General features: G+C 34.4%; 1 protein-coding gene across 2 annotated transcripts in view; it reads left to right on the forward strand.

Annotated features, from left to right (window-relative positions):
- ATRNL1 (attractin like 1) overlaps positions 1-17,918 on the forward strand; it is a 1,293,617-nt gene that overhangs the window by 252,100 nt on the left and 1,023,599 nt on the right. The gene's annotated exons all lie outside the window — the stretch shown is intronic.

Here is a 17,918-nt window from a genome sequence, read left to right on the forward strand (position 1 = left end):
GAGGAGTCTCTAATAGTTGGAGTTATGAGGAAAGGTCGTATGTAGAAAGTGATACTTGACTTTCATCTTAGGGGAAACTAGGGGTTTTTATTGGTGGAGGAAAGAAAGAAGTGTATTTCTTCTATGGGGACTTTCTTGCAAAGTTATGGGGACAGGAGATAGGATATTGTTTTTAAGGGACAGAAAGAATGTTTATTTGGATGAAACGTCGAGTGTGCAAAGGGATGGACTCGGGTCTGAAGGATTTCATCGATCAGAAGGCATTTATTGTTTCAAGCTCCATAGATAAAAAGAAGGGCAAACATTAATCACATACAAGGGACATACAGTTGTCCCCACCACAGTTCTGATACATTGTGTGTCAGTAAAAGAAAATAAATGGAATTTTTTTGGAAGTTTTGCTGAACCCACAGACAAAATGTGAAGGCCAGCAGATGACATAGAAAAAATTTAGAAACTCAGAAATGCATAAAATATATGTATAGTATTGTATAATATCAATGTTTTATCTTTTAATAACATTAATATTTGGACTTCTTATCTGGTAAAAATGGAGAGCCCAAAAATTTTATGCAGATTTTCCTGATCACGGGGGTGCTGTGTCCCTAACCTCTGTGATATGGAAGGGATTATTGTACAGAGTAGATGGGAAATAATATCTGAGTAGAAGGCACTATCTGCTGGAGTATGAGAAAGGACCTCCTCTAGAAGGGAGGCTTAGTTGAGACTTGAAAGAAGACAGACTAAGAGGAGGAAAAAATGAGGAGGGAAAGCCAGAGTCTAGCACAGATCAAGAAGGGTCATTCACAAGGAACAGGCTAGTGGTTGGTTTCAATGTCTAAGTTTATATTTGATCCTGGAGGCAAAAGGGAGCCATTGGAGCTTCTTGTGTAGGGTAGTGACGGAGTCAGACTTGCTTTAGGAACAGCACTTTGTCAGTTGACTAGTGAATGGATGGGGAGGAGAGAGGTTGGAGACAGGAAGGGTAACTGGGAGGCTATTTTAGTAGTAGAGGCCAAAAATGAAGAAGGCCTGAATTAGAGTAGTTGCCATGTGAGTCAAAAGAAAATAATTTATGACATTTTGTGAAGGTAAAAGCAGTAAGACTTAGCAACTGATTGAATATGTTAAAAATTGAGGATGCCATTGAAATTTTGTACCTGTGTTACTGGAAGGATTGGTAGTACCCTCTTGTTCCCCTTCCTCCTGAAATACGAAGAAGGATAGGGTTTAAGGTAGAAGATAATGAGTTCTGTTTTGAACATAGTGAGTTTGAGATGCCTACTGTTTTCAAATTGGAAATACATTTTTCTGAGTATGTGGTAAGAAAAAATAATGAGATCAGTCTTGCAGTGGTAGAACAAATGGTGAACAACTAGTTAGAGAATGAGTCTGGTGTTGGTGAAATAGTGTTTGTTTAAACACAGAGTTGAATTTGGTTAAGCTTTTTCAAAATTATCACTCTGTATTTTTATAAAGGGAGAAGATGATGTTTGGCATGTTTTTTCATTCTACATTTTTGCCTTTTTAAACTTTTTTGGGGAAAATATTGGCTTATAACTCCTAATTCAGTTTTTTTTTTTTAAATTTCAAATTAAAATACTTAGGAAAAGTTCCAACTTTAAATGAATAGTATAAATGTTTTTCATCCTTAGGATCAAACTGTGAGATCTATTTTAATTTAGGTCAAAAATATGTTTTACTACCACAAGGAACTATGCTAGCTATTGGGAATATAAAGAGAAAATGAAACAATTCTTGCCCTTGATTAATTTATATTTTAGTTTGGTATTATAACATGCTCATAGATAATTAAATACAAGGTACTTTGTAGAAAGTGTACTAACAAATAGATATGGGGTGAAGAGGAGAATTAAGGAATTATACCTCTCATTCACATAGTGCTCTAAGTTCTGCAAAGTGTTTTCCTTACAACTCTATGACGTATAAGCAATTGAAGTGTTAGTCTCCCTATTTAAAAGATGAAGAAAATGAGGTTCTGAGAAGATAATTAATTTGCCCATGGTCATAAAGATATGACTCACGGTAGACTCGTCCTCAGAGAGCCAAAATAACAGGTGTAGAGAAGCAGCAGACTAGAGAGTGTTAAAAGGGAAAATATAATATGATTGAATTGTCATCATTACAAGTGTGCTTAATATTTCTACTTTTGTGTATATTTTTATGCCTTAATATGTGGTCAGTTTTTGTAAATATGCCATGCTGTTCTGAGAAATAGTTCTGCTTCATTCTGTTCTCATCCAGTAATTGTCAGAGATCTATCATGTAAAATTTTTTTAAAGTTCTTTTGGCTACCTTTTTTTTTTTTCCGTTTTCTTATCTTCTTTCCTATTTTGAACAGTTAGGTGGGGCAGTAGATAGAGTGCTGGGTCTAGATTCAGGAAGACTGGAGCTCAAATTCAGTATCTTTTGTGATTCTGGGCAAATCCCTTAATCCTATTTGCCTCAATTTCTTCCTCATCTGTAAAATGAACTAGAGAAGGAAATGACAAACCACTCCAGTATCTTTGCCAAGAAAACTGCAAATGGGGATATGAAGTTAGACATGACTGAACAACAAAAAATAGCTCATTAAGTTTTTTCTTCAAATATTTAGTTGCTATGCCTTTAAGTACATGTATGTTAAATATTGGTATTAATTCAATTGTGTGGCAACTTTTAGCATAATAAATTTTCTCTGTTAACCTCTTTTAATCAAGTTTGATTTTGTTGTTGCCTTGTCAGAGATTGTGATTTCTGCCTCCTTTTTTAAATTCAACTGAAGAATAAAATATTTTGCTCCCAACCTCCTATTTTAAATCTATGAAGTTTTATGGTCCTTTTTCTTGTGAAAATCTCTATTTTATGTTTTCAAATTACCTGTAAAAACAATTTTAGCTTTCATTTTTCAAAATTTTGAGTTCCAAATTCTCCCTCTCCCTCCTTACCTTCCTTCCTTCTTGAGACAGTAAGAAATTTTATATGGATTATGCATGGGCAGTCATGCAAAACATATTTCCATATTAGCCATGTTGTAAAAGAAAACAGATAAAAAACTCCCCCCCCAATAAAAGTTTAAAAAATTATGCTTCAATCTGCATTCAAATTGCATATGTTATTTTTCTTGTAAAAGAAGACAAAAATCCCCCAAGAAAAAAGTTTATAAAATTATGCTTCAATCTGCATTCAGCTTGCATCAGTAATTTGTTTGGAGGTGGATAGTATTTTTCATAATAAATGTACGTAAGAATTTTCTTGGATCATTGTATTGCTGAGAATATCTAAGTCATTCACAGTTGATTATCATACAGTATTAATGTTATTGTGTATGATTCAGGTTCTGCTCACTTCACTTTTCATCAATTCACATAAATCCAGGTTTTTCTGAAATCGGCTTGCTCATCATTTTTTATAGTACGGTAATATTCCAATAGAATCACATGACAGAGTTTCTCAAGCCAGTTCTCAATTGATGAATGTCCCCTCAATTTCCAATTCTATACCACTACAAAAAAGAAATGCTATAAATATTTTGGTACAAATAGGTCCGTTCTTTTTTTTTTTATCTCTTTGGGATATAGACCTATTAGTTTTATTGCTGCGTCAAAAGGGTATGCATAGTTTTATAGGCTTTTGGGAATAATTCCAAATTGCTCTCCAGAATGGTTGTATAAGTTCACAACTCCACCAATAATGCATTAGTGTCCAAATTTCCCCATATCCTCTCAAACATTTATCATTTCTTTTTCTGTCATATTAGCCAATCTGATATGGTACCTGAGAGTTATTTTGATTTTCATCTCTCTAATCATTAGTGATTTAGAGCACTTTTTCATACCTCTACTTTTCTTACTGAAAACTACTGTATTTCACTGCATGATCATCACCACCATATGCTTGTTCCACCCTTTTTTTTCAGTCCAAAAATTGGTTTATAATCTTTCATTGTATAATCATCTCATGGTATTATTCTGTTTATCATATTACTTAAAAGGTAAACAGAACAGTACTGTATTAGTCAGTGGCATATGAATACGCATTTATCTATCATGCATTGCAAGCCATGAGCCTAGAAATTCCTAGAATTCTTAGTGCATTCATATTTTCAGTTTATTTCCAAAAGGCTATTTGTGTTTGTTTAGAGTACTCCAGTACTAATGGTCTTGTCACTCAACCCAATGAAAAGCCATAGGCACAAAGTGAGAAGGCAGGCAGGTGAAGCTGCCATGAGTAAGTCATGTCCTATGGTAAGACTTGCATCTTCTTGCCCTACCTAATTGTACAGTTTGTCTCTCAGCAATGCTTTAACATGTGAAGCATTCCTTTCTGATTATGGGCATATATAAAACTATTCTCTGTGGGCTTCAAGTTAAAAGTGATTGTGTTTGCAGAACAGCACAGAAACAGCTGGGAAAAGACAGTTTTCAGTGAGAAAAGTTGTGAGACTGGCAGAAACGAAAAGATAAGTAATACTGGCACAATTAAAAAAAAAGTTTCACATAATGGTTGCACCCCACTTTTTTTTGCAAAAGAATTGGCATAAAATCTGTGATAATTATGTGGTGAAATATGGTAATTGTTCATATCCTTTGACCATTTATCAATGTATGACTTATATTCTTACAAACTTGACTCAATTTCCTTTATATTTCAGGAATAAGGCCTTTATCAGAGAAACTTGTAAAAAATTTCCCCGAGTTTTCTGTTTGTGTTTTAAACTTGGATAAAACTTTTCTTTGTGCAAAAAAAATTAATGTAATCACAATTATCCATTTCCCATCCCATAGTGCTCTCTATCTTCTGTTTGGTCATAAAATTTTCTCTTATCCATAAATCTGACAGGTAAAGAAAGTATCCTATGCTCCCCTAATTTGCTTATGCTATTATAATTTATGTATAAGTCATGTAGCAATTTTGACCTTATCTTGATATTTATATCATGTGAGATGTATGTTTCTACCAAGTTTCCGCTAAACCGCTTTAAAGTTTCCCCAGCAATTTTTATGTAAAATAGTGACTTCTTGTCCCAAAACCTTGGATCTTTGTGTTTATAAAACACTAGAATACTATGGTCATTTAATATTGTATATTGTGTACATAATATTTTTCTTTCACTAATCTACCACTCTTTCTTAACCACTACCAGTTTATTTTAATGATTACCACTTTGAAATACAGTGAAATTTGGTATTGTTAGGCCACTTTTCTTCACATTTTTTTCATTAATTCCCTTGATATTCTCGACTTTTTTTCCCAGATGACATATGTTATTTTTAAAAAACTCTATAAAATAATTTTTTGATTGTTTGATTTCTATGACACTGAACAAGTAAATTAACTTAGGTATAATCTCCATTTTTATTATATTGGATCAATCTACCCATGAGCATTAATATTCTTTTTGGAGGAAGGAAGGCAAGGCAATAGACGTTAAGTGACTTGCCCAAGGTCACACAGCTAGTAAGTGCCAAGTGTTTGAGGACAGATTGGAACTCAAGTCCTCCTGACTACAGGGCCAGTGTTCTAGTCACTGAACTAACTGCCCCAATATTTTTTCAATATAGTTTAGATATAACTTTGTTTGTGTGAAAAGTGTTTAGTAATTATGTTCCTATATTTCCTGGGTCTATCTTTGCATATAGACTCCCAGGTATTTTATATTGTGTATAGCCATTTTAAATGGAATTACTCTTTCCATGTCTTGCTGCTAAACTCTGTAGTTAATATATAGAAATACTGATTATTTAAATGGGTATATTTTATATTCTGCAACTTAGATAAAGTAATTAATTACTTTATTAAGTTTTTAATTGATTCTCTAGAATTCTCCAATTACAAAATCATATTATCTTTAAAGAGTGATAGTTTTATTTCCTTATTATCTAGTCTAATTCTTAAATTTCTTTTTCATCTCATTGTTATAGCTAGCATTTCTAGTACAATATTGAATAACAGTGGTGAAGATGGGCATGCTTGCTTCATCCCTGAGGTTACTGGGAAAGGTTTTAGCTTGTCCCTATTATAGATAATGCTTGCTGATCTTTTTAGATCAGCACTGTGTATCATTTTAAGGAAAGCTCCATTTATTCTTCTGCTTTCTAGTGTTTTAACAGGAATGAATATTGCATTTTGTCATAAGCTTTCTCTATATCTGTGGAGATAATCACATGATTCTGTTGTTTTTTTGTTATTGAAATAGTCAATTATGATGATAGTTTTCCTAATATTGAAGCAGCCCTGACATCCCACATCGTCATGGTTGATGATACCTTGTATTAATGCTTAGAGGTTTTTATGTCCAAATGCAGTCAATTTTTGTGAAGGTGCTATAGAATGACAATGATGAGACAACATATCAAAGCCTATGGGTTACAGCAAAAGCAGTGATTAGAAGAAAATGTATAACTTTAAATGCTTACATCAGTAAAATATAGAAATAGAAGACGAATGAATTGGGTAGGCAATTTAAAAAATTAGAAAAGGAACAAATTAAAATTTAATATTTTATTGGAAATCCTAGCAATAGTGATGAGAAGAAAAAGAAATAGAAGGAATCAGAATAGGGAATGAGGTTAAAATAACTCTCTTTTTGTAGACAATATGATGATGTACTTGGAATATCCTAAAAATTCAACTAAAACTTAGTTGAAATAATTAATAATTTTAGGAAAGTAGCAGGATATAAAATAAATCAACATGTCATCATTATTCCTATATGACACAAACAAAACTCTGTAAGAAGAAACAAAAATCATGCCATTTAAAATAACTCTAGATAGTAAAAAAAATAGCTTTGGGCAGAAGTACACCTGCCAAAACAAACACAGGAATTATATAAACAAAATTATAAAAAATATACAAATATAATAAGATTTAAATAATTGGATAAATACTAATTGTTCATGGATGGGGAGGATCAATATAATTAAAATGACAATTTTACTGAAACTAATTTATATATTCAATACCATCATGACTAAATTGCTAAAAAAAAATACTGAATTACAAAAAAAATAATAAAATTCATTTGGAAAAACAAAAAATCAAGAGTATCAAAGGAGATAATGAAAAAAAAATATATAGGAACAAGGTTTAGCAATGCCAGATCTTGAAGTATATTATAAGGCAGTAATTATCAAAACTATTTGGTACTGGCTAAGAAATAGAAAGGTAGATCAATGAAATAGAGTAGACTTAAAATTTACAGCAGCAAATAAAACAATAACCTGGTATTTGACAACTGTAAAGACTTAAAATTTTGGGATAAGAATTCATTATTTGGTAAGAATTGTCGGAAAAACTTGAAAGTAATATGGCAGAAACTGGGCATAGATCAGTATCTTATGCCATTTGCCAAGATAAGATCAAATGGACACATGACCTAGATTTTACAAGAAAGATTTTACAAGAAAACTAGAAGAACATAGAACATATTTATCAGACTTATGGGTAGGTGAAGAATTTATGAATAAATAATAGAGAACAAAGTTAGGAGTAAATTGGATTATTTTGATTACATTAAAGTAAAAAGGTTTTGTACAAAAATAAATGTAGCCAACATCAGAAAGAAAGCAGAAAATTGGGAAAAATTATAGACAATTTGTCATATAAAGGTTTCATATCTAAAATATTTAATTAGCTTTGTTAAATTGGTAGGAATACCAGTCATTCCCCAATTGATAAATGGTCAAGAGATATGAACAGGCAATTTTCCAAGGAAAAAGTCAAAATAATTTATAGTAATTATTAATTAGAGAAATGCTGATTAAAACAACCTTGAGATCTCATTTTATACCTATGAGGTTGGCTAAAATGATAGAAGGGAAAAGTGAAAAATGTTGGAGGAGATATGGAAAAATTGGGGCACTAATTCATTATTGGTGGAATTGTGAACTAATCCAACCATTTTGGAGAGCAATCTGGAATTATGCCCAAAGTTATTAAACTGCCTACTTGGTCTATATCCAAAGAACCTGTACATTCTAAAATGTTTATAACAGCTCTTTTTTTGGTGACAGAGAACTGAAAATTTCAGTGATGCCCATCAATTGGGGGATGGCTGAACAAGTTATGGTATATGATTATGATGGAATACTACTATGCCATAAGAGATGATGAGCCACTTTTTAAACTTTAGCCAAAGCATAATAGATTCTACTCCACTCTCTTACCTTTACTCTGTGAGTATCTCTCTGCTTCAAGTGTTTCTTGTAAACAACATATAGTAGAATTCTGGTTTTTAATCACTGTGTTATTATGTGCTTCTGTTTTTTGGATGAGTTCATCCCATTCACATTAACAGTTATGATTACTGTGTATTTCCCTACATCTTCTTTTCCCCCATTTATCCTTCTCTCTTTCTCCTTTTACTCTGTCCCTTCTCATAAGTATTTTTTTTCTATTTACTGCTTTCCTCCTTTATATGAATTCCTCTTTGGCTACCTCTCCCCTCTTTTACTTCCCATAAGGCAAGATAAATTTCTATACTCTACTGAAAGTGTTTTGAGTCAGTTCTGATGAGTATAAGATTCAAGCTTATCCCGCCATACCCCCATCTTCCCCTCCATTACAGAAGCTCATTTATGGCCATTTTATGTAAGATAATTTACCCTTTTCTACCTCTCCTGTCCTCCTTTTCCCAGTGTGTCACTTTCTCACCCTTTAATTATTAAAAAAAAATCATCCCATTAGAGTTAACTCACTCCCATGCCTTCTCTCAATGTATACTCCTTCTAACTGTCTTAACAATAAGTTATTAGGAATTATAAGTTTCATCTTTCTATGTAGGAATATAAACAGTTTAGTCTTTTTGAATCCTTTATTATTTCTCTTTCAGGTTTTCTTCTTTATGCTTCTCTTAAGTCTTGTATTTGAAAGTCAAATTTTTCTATTCAGCTTTAGTCCTTTTATTAGAAACACTTAAGTCCTTTATTTTGTTAAATGTCTATTTTTTCCCCATGAAGAATTATAATTAGTTTTGCCTACTGGGTTATTCTTGGTTGTTGTAATCCTCACTTTTTGCCTTCCAGAATACCATATTTGAGGCCCCCCACATTTTTAACATGGAAGCTACTAAATCTTGTGTTTTCCTGGCTATAACTCCATGGTATTTAAATTGTTTCTTTCTGGTTGCTTGCAGTATTTTCTCCTCACCTTGAAGTTCTGGAATTTGGATATAATATTCTTGGGACTTGTAATTTTGAGATCTCTTTGAAATGGTGATCAGTGGACTCTTTTAATTTCTTTTTTATTTTACCCTGTGGTTCTAGGATATCAGGATATTCTTGATATTTTCTTGATTATTTCTTGAAAGGTGATATCTAGGCTCTTTTTTTGTATGTGGCTTTCAGGTAGTCCAATAATTCTTAATTTATCTCTCTTTGATCTATTTTCCAGGTCAGTTTTTTTTCCAATGAGATATTTCACATTTTCCCTACATACTTTCTGTAATTTTTATTTTGTTTTATTGTTTCTTAGTGTCTTATGGAATTATTAGCTTCCACTTTGTCCAATTCTAATTTTTAAGGAATTATTTTCTTCAGTGAGCTTTTATATTTCCTTTTCCATTTGGACAATTCTACTTTTTTTTGGAGGGATGAAGGCAAGGGAATTGGGGTTAAGTGACTTGCCCAAGGTCACATAGCTAGTAAGTGTGTCAAGTATCTTGAGGCTGGATTCAAAATCAGGTCCTCCTGACTCCAGGGCTAGTGCTCTATTCATTGTACCATTTAACTGCCCCTGGACAATTCAACTTTTTAAGAGTCTTTTCTTTAGTAAAAATTTGCACCTCTTTTTCCATTTGGCCAATTCAGCTTTTAAAGCAGTTTTCTTTAGTGGATTTTTGTGCCTCTTTTACCAACCTATTGATTCTTTTTCCATTATTTTCTTGCATCTCTCATTTCTTTTCCCAATTTTACCCCCATATTTCTTAAATTTTAAAACTCCTTTTTTGTGCTCTTCCAGGAACTCTTTATTGGTTACATGCCAAAAAAAAATTTGGCATGTAACCAATTTGAAATTTTTTTTGAGGCTTGCATGTAGTTGCTTTGATTTCATTGTCTTCTTCTGGGTTTGTGTTTTGATCTTCCCTCTCATTCTTTTGCTAATTTCCACAGCCTATTTCTTGACTTTTAACTTTATATTTAAGTTGAGCTCTCCTCCCAATATAAAGGGGGTAATTATCCCAAGTTTCAGGTTTTTCATGCTGTTGTTTTCAGAATTAGTTCTGAGGGTCTGTAAGATTTTAGCTTTTCCAATGTGATATTATCTAAGGAGAACAGTGGTCACTGTTCTGGTTTGTGCTGTGGTCTGTGAGTTGCCACAAGTATTCTTTTCTGCCCTGGAGCTGTAACCAGGATCCATGGTCTTTTGGGGCTGAGTACATAGTGTGTTAATGCTCCTATTAGCCCTTGCACTGCAACTGGAAACTGTTCATGGGCATTGCAACAAAGTCAAGCACTCAGTGGCAGCAAAGGGTTCCCTGTAATCTTCTTTTAACCAGTTTTTCTGCTTCTTTACCTTGTGTGGGCTGAGATTCCAGGAAGCCACTGCTGTTGATGCACATGTCCCCAAGTGCTGTTGCTGGCTTGTTGGGGTATATCCTGTGTTGGACTGTGCTCCAATTTCACCCCAGTGAGATAGAATTTTCTTGCTGACCTTTAAGATAACTTGGGCTGGAAAATTGTTTCACCCCTCCTTTTGTTGGTTCTACTACTGCCAAATTTGTTTTGAGGTGTTATTTTCAAGTTATTTGGAGGGGAATTTAGTAAAGCTCAGATCAAGTCCCAGCCATTACTTCGCCATCTTTGCTCCACCTCCCTTAAATAACTATGGAAAGGGAAGGTTTATGTTTCTGGAGTGATTCTTGATAATGTATTATTGGCTTTTACTCTGTAATTCATTCTGCTATCTTCTTAACAATGCAGCAATATTCAGTTTTGTTCATGTAACGCAGTTTGTTTAGCTATTATCCAATTGATGGTCACTCATTTTAAAATTGTTTGGAGGGGAATTTTGGAGAGCTCACATAAGCCCTGCCTTTATTGAAACATCTTGACTCCACCTCCCTGAAATAGTTTTAGAAAGGGAAGGTTTATGTTTTAGGATTCTTTTTTTTTAAATTATACATCATTTGGCTTATTTAATTCTGCAAATTCACGGTAGACCTGTTATTTAAGTGTATGACTGCCTGAAGGTAAAGTCCATAGAAGGCCTGATACAATTCTTTCCAACTGGGGATGTACTAGTAAATGTTTAACATTCTGCTCTTCCAAAGGTTTGATGAAATTTTAAGTTTAGTCTCCATTAATATTTTTCCATCACTATTAAAGTCTAGAAAATCAATAAAGCAATACATCAAGCCTTGCTGTATAACTTTTTATTTCTTACCTGTACATTCTCATTCTAAAAATTTGAATATTGACTCTGGAGAGCTGACTTAAGATGGTTCTAACATACTCCAGCTTTTAACTCTGTAGTTCTTCCTTCTACCCTCCCCATAAATTCCCAATTCACAATATGACCAAGTTATTTCAAAAAAGGTTTCAACCATAATAACAAATCACTTTCCCAAAGCACTTCATGGTAAAGTATTATTGTTAGTAAAATAATAAAGTGTAATTATTCTCATTTTACAGATGAGAAGACTAAGGCTCACATAATTCCCTCAAATTATACAGCCAGAAAGTAGCAAAGCTTGGTTTTAAATCCTTTGGACTTAGTGGGTTGGGGGGAAACGAGGAAGAAGACAAGCATTTGTTAAGTGCTTATTATGTGTTAGGCACTGGGATAAGAATTTTGCAAATATTATCTCTAGTAAAACTTCTGAAATAGGTCTTGTTTGCTTTCCACCATGTTGTGTAGCCTAATGTAGACTTTTAACTAATATATCTTCAATGTTCTCTGTTGCCTGTTTATGCTTCTCGAGTCTGTAATTTGAAAGTCAAGTTTTCCATTCAGTTCTGGTCATTTCATTATGAATGTTTGAAAGTCCTCCATTTAATTAAATGTCTATTTTATCCCCCTGTAAAGGATCATATTTAGTTTTGCTGGGTAGTTGCTTCTTGGTTGCAATCCTAATTTCTTTGCCCTCTGGAAGATCATATTGCAAACCCTCTGATCCTTTAATGTAAAAGCTGCTAACTCGCGTGTTATCCTGACTGTGACTCCACAATACATGAATTGTTTCTTACTGCTTGCACTATTCTTTCCTTGACCTGGGAGCTCTGGAATTTGTCTAAATATTCCTGGGAGTCTTCATTTTGTGATCTCTTTCAAGAGGTTGTTGGACTTTTTTTTTCAATTTCTATTTTACTCTCTGGTTCTAGAATATCAGAGCAATTTTCCTTGATAATTTCTTTTTTATTTTAACAATAAATTTTCATTTCAGGAAAGCCTGTATGATAAATAATAATACTGTGTTGATAATTGTCCATCTTTTCTTTGCCTTGTTGTAAGTTTTCTCTTGTTCTCTGCTGTTCACTTTTTACTTTGTTCTTTTTTCCCCTCCCCCACCCTTCCAGAAGGCTATAATATAGTTTAGATGTTTTTCTATAGCTAAAGATGTATACATACACATATACATACATATGGATATATCCTTTCCCAAACATAAGCTACTCCTGATCCTTGTTTTTATGTTTGTGCATGTCTCTTGTTTCCTATCCTCCCTGCCTCCTCTTCTTTACTTCTACCCACTACCTTACCGTCCTATTACTTGGCTACCCCTGCAAGGATTCCTCCCCTATCCTCCCATTTCCATAAATCTAAACACCCTTCTATATCCCCCTTTAACATGGTACCTCACCCTCTCCTCTAAAGATCCTTCCCTTGTCCTCTTCTCCCTTCTTATGCCCCTATCATTTTATTTCTTAAGAAGTTAGAAGACTTTTATACTCCTCTAAATATATATGTATTGTTCCCTCTTAAACCCATTCCTGATGAAAGTAGGTTACCAGAACTACCAGTCCTCCTCTCCCATCTAATTCCTCTGTATCAGTTCTTCCTCTTGTACCTCATTTGCATAAAATAATTATGCTTTTTAGCTGTTCCTAAATGGTTTTACTTTTTAAATTCTTATCATACTCAGGTTTACCCCAACCTTTCTTATTAACTACCCAATTATTAATAAGAACCTTAGACATACGTTTTGCATATAAAAGTAAACAATCTATCCTTATGATTTCTTTATAATCAGTCTTTGGTATGTGCATTATATTTCTCTTGGTTCTTGTAGGTTGAATCTTCTATTAAGTTCAGGATGTTTTTTTTTTTAACAAAATCTTGAAAGTCTGAGAGTTTATTCAATATCCATATTTTTTTCATTCAGGATAATACTTAACTTTTCAGGGTATGATAATATGAAGAAGAGCCCCAGTTCTTTTGCTCTTTAATATGTTATGTTCCAAGACCTGCAATCCTTTAATGTTTATGCTGCTATGTCTTGTGTAATTCTAATTGTGTTACCATCATATTTAAATTGTTTTAATCTTTATGCTTTTAATATTTTATCCTTGAGCTAGGGATTTTGGAATTGGACTATGATATTCCTATGAATTTTCCTAATAAGATCTCTTTTAAGTGTGGTTGATAAATTCTTTCTATTTCTACTTTCCTCCTTGTTCTAATGCTTCAGGACAATTTTCTCTAATTATTTCTTGTATTATTGTATCAAGATTCTTTTCTTGATCATAACTTTCAGTTAGTCTTTTCTGCCTTGGAATTGTGAAGAGGGTCCCTGCTCCACTGAGGCTGCAAGCTTTTGTGTGCTAGTATGCCCTGGTACTGCCACCTATGACTACAACCTATCCATGTCCATGTATGGACAAAGCAACAGAGTCCTGACTCTGTGCTAGCTAACAGACCCCTGTAATGTTCTTATGACTAGTTGTTCAACCCCCTTACCATCTGTGGTCTGAGAACTCTGGAAGTAGCCCTGCTCCTGGTTTGCTGGGGCTGAGTCTGTGCTGGTGTGGCCTGTGCTTGATTGTGCTCTACTCTCACCCTGGTGCGGAGACCTTTCCTGCTGAATTTCTAAATCGTCTTTGACTGGCAAATTATTTCTTCCTGTTCTTTTGTGGGTTCTGCCACTTAAGCAATTGTCTTATGGAATTATTTAAAGATGTTCTGAGCAGTTTTGGGAAGATCTCAGGTGAGTTGATACCTTTTCCTGCTATCTTGGCTCCACCTCCTTCATGTTTCAGGATTTTTGTTTTTGCTTTTTTTAGAGGGGGGAAGGCAGGGCAAATGGGGTTAAGTGACTTGACCAAGGTCACATGGCTACTAAGTGTTAAGTGTCTGAGCCCAGATTTGAACTCAGGTCCTCCTGACTCCTAGTCCATTGCTCTATTCACTGTGCCACCTAACTGCCCCATGTTTCAGGATTCTTGATAACAACATATTGCCTCTACTCAGTGATCCATTTTGCTGTCTTCTTAACAATGAAGCAATATTCAGTTGGAGTCCTGTAACAAAATTTTAAAAAAAAATGTTGCTATAAATATTTTTGGTGTATACAGTATGCACATTTCTAACTTTGATCTTGTGGGTTATGCTTAACTGTAGGATCTCTGAGTCAGAGTTGAAAGAGAATTTGTGAAAAACTTTCTACAGAAAGAGAGAGTATACAAATGATTTCTTCATTTAAGCAACAAAAAAGTAAAATAAAATTGCTGTTTTCACTTCTCTATTCATCAGATTTCCTTGTATGTATTCCAGTTCAGTAAGGCAAATGCTGCCAGAACTCTTTTTCTATAACATTTGCTTAGCCCTCTATAAAATGCTCTAATTTGCATATCTAAGGGTAATCTGAATAATTCCACTATTGGCTCATTTAAACATCCATGTGGATTAAGCCAGAAGGTTCCTATATGAGTATCCATTTTACAGAGCTTTTACCAGCCTTTTCCCTTGCTGCTAGAAGTCTGATTTACTCTATTTACCCTTTACAACCTTTAGTAAAAGTTCTTTTTCCTACCATATTTTGATTCTTATTTTCCTAGTTCTCCCCCAGTTTGAGTCCAGACTTTCCACATGGAACAAAATTTTGGCCATTTTGATAATTTTCTTAGCATGAGTCAGAAAACCTCAGAAAGGTTTGATCAATAAATACACAACTCCACAAAACAGTGTACTAATGTGCAAGTCTTTCTCAATTCCCTCTCATAATCTCTTTTCAAATCTTTTGTCATTTTTGTCAATTTGTTTGATGTGGGATAAAACCTCAGATTATTTTAATGTGCATTTCCCTTATTACATTGCAACATTTTTTCATATAGTTATTAATAGTTTGCTATTATTTTGAGAACCAGTTGTTTATATCCATTGACCACTCATCCAGTGGGAAATAGATATAATTGTGTCAGTCACTTAAGTATCTCAGATATTAGATGTTCCATAAAGATATTTACTTGACTAGTGACACTGGCTACCTCACTGTATATTTTGTATTCAACATTCAAACTCCTCATGCAATGTATGTAGTATTTTCTTTATTCTTATATTGATATTGATCAAACATATATTTTTTTAATCTGTGAAGTTAGTAATTATTTCTTAAACAGGGTTTTAAAAATTGTATTTGTATAAATATTTAGAATGCCTTGCTGGATTGACTCCTAAAGATTTTATAAATGTTATAATTATTTGAACTATAGGACTTTCTCATTTCCTTATGAATTTTGTTATTCCTAATTAGAAATTCTATTTATTGCTCTTTTTGGCATCTTCCTACTTTATTGAAATTGTTAATCTCTTTTAAAATATATTTTTTTTATAATTTGTGTAATTAATAGTTAATTTTGGATCCTCTATGCCAATGTGTATCAATTTAGTTACTTTTTTATTATTACATTAGTACTCATAGAACTGTGTCAGATAATTGGGGAAAGAACTTTATGTTTTATACCTTTATTGGGAAAGTTTCTAGTTTTACTCCATTTCAAAATAATTCTAACTATTACTTTCAGATACTTTCTTTTATCATTTTGAAAAATATGATCACTTTATGCCTTGGATTCATAAGAATTTTAACAGAAATGTTTATTAGATTTTTTCCAGGCATTTTCTGCATATTTTCACAATCATTTAAAAATTTTGATATGATTACTAAAAAATGATTTCTTCATTCTTAATATAAATTTAACTTGTTTATAGATTTGAGGGGGTTTATATACTGTTAAATATTATTTGGAAGATGGTGGAGTAGAAGCGCTACCTCCAAGCAGTTCTGGCTTCCACCTTCCCCAATAAGTGTAAAAAAGGGGACTCTGAACAAACTTTGGAGCTGAAGAACCCACAAAATGACACAGAGAAGATAACCTCCCCCTGAGGACAGCCTGGCAGGCTGGCAGGAATTGGTCAGCGCAGCAGTCTGGCAGCTTAGTCCAGGCCTGTGTGAGTTGGAGGTTTTAGTCCCAGGGCAGGTCTGACCAGCTGCCGGCCAGAGGGACTCCAGATCAGCAACAGCTGTGGCCATTTCCAGAATTATCAACACATAGATGTGAAGGACAAAGTGAGAGGTCAGTGCAGTCTGGACTTTGGGACCCAGTAAGTGGGAGTGTCTCGGCTTTTGCCCCCGGGGTGAGAAGCCGCTGAGACACCTGCACAGCCAGCCAGTGCCACGTGGCAGCTTCAGCTCCTGGCCTGCAGAGTGTAGGGGGACCAAGTGACTAGTCTGAGGGGTAATCACTCTTGCTTTGACATGCTTGGATCTGGATTGCAGTCTAGGGTGGAGGTCCTGGGGTGTGTGTCCAACTTGCCAGAGCATGTGGAGGCCTCAGAGAGGGCACCCATCTACGTAATACCTCTGGTAGCTGAGAAAACCCCAGCATTTGGGATGAAATCCCCCCTGTCTGGTGGCAGCGTCCTACTGTGGCAAAAAGCCCAGGGGTCAAGTGACTGAGAGGCTACATGACCAGGCAAGGGAAACAAAGCAGATAGAAGATTCCAACATTAGACTCCTATTTTGGGGACAAAAAGGAGCAAAGCATGGAATAGGAGGAAGACAGTGAAGTCAAACCTCCTGCACCAAAAGCTTCAAAGGAAAATACAAACTGGTTACAGGCCATAGAGGACCTTAAGAAGCAGATAATAGAAGTGGAGGAAAAATTGGGAAGAGAAATGAGAATGATGCAAGAAAATTATGAAATGAGAGTCAACAGCCTGACTGAGGAAAATAATACCTTAAAAAATAGACTAACTCAAATGGCAAGAGGTTCAAAAAGGCAATGAGGAGAACAATGCCTTAAAAAGCTGAATTTGCCAGATGGAAAAGGGATCTCAAAAGCTCAATGTGGAGAATCATTGCTTCAGAATTAGATTGGAACAAATGGAAGCTAATGATTTTGTGAGAAATCAAGATGCTGTAAAACAGATCCAAACAAATGAAAGAATAGAAGGCAATGTGAAATATCTCATGGGAAAAACCACTGACCTGGAAAATAGATCCAGGAGAAATAATTTAAAAATTACAGGACTACCTGAAAGCCATGATCAAAGTAACAACCTAGAAATCATCCTCCAGGAAGTTCTCAAAGAAAACTGCCCTGATGTTTTAGAACCAGAGGGCAAAATAGAGGTTGAAAGAATCTACCTATCACCTTCTGAAAAATATCCCCAAAAGAAAACTCCTAGGAATATTATAGCCAGGTTCCGGAATTCCCAGATTAAGGAGAGAATATTACAAGCAGCCAGGAAGAAACAATTTGAATATTGTGGAAACACAACCAGGATAACCCAGGATCTGGCAGCTTCTACATTGAGGGATTGAAGGTCTTGGAATAGGATATTCCGGAGGTCAAAGGAGCTGGGATTAAAACCAAGAATGACCCCCTCTCTATTCTATCTAACATTTATATTGTATTAATTCTTTACATCCTTCTCTCTCTCTCTCTCTCTCTCTCTCTCTCTCTCTCTCTCTC

This window comes from Petaurus breviceps, unplaced genomic scaffold (genome assembly GCF_028583685.1).
Source record: "Petaurus breviceps papuanus isolate PSGF00001 unplaced genomic scaffold, PetGlider_PUasm1.0 37, whole genome shotgun sequence".
NCBI classification, from domain to species: domain Eukaryota; kingdom Metazoa; phylum Chordata; class Mammalia; order Diprotodontia; family Petauridae; genus Petaurus; species Petaurus breviceps.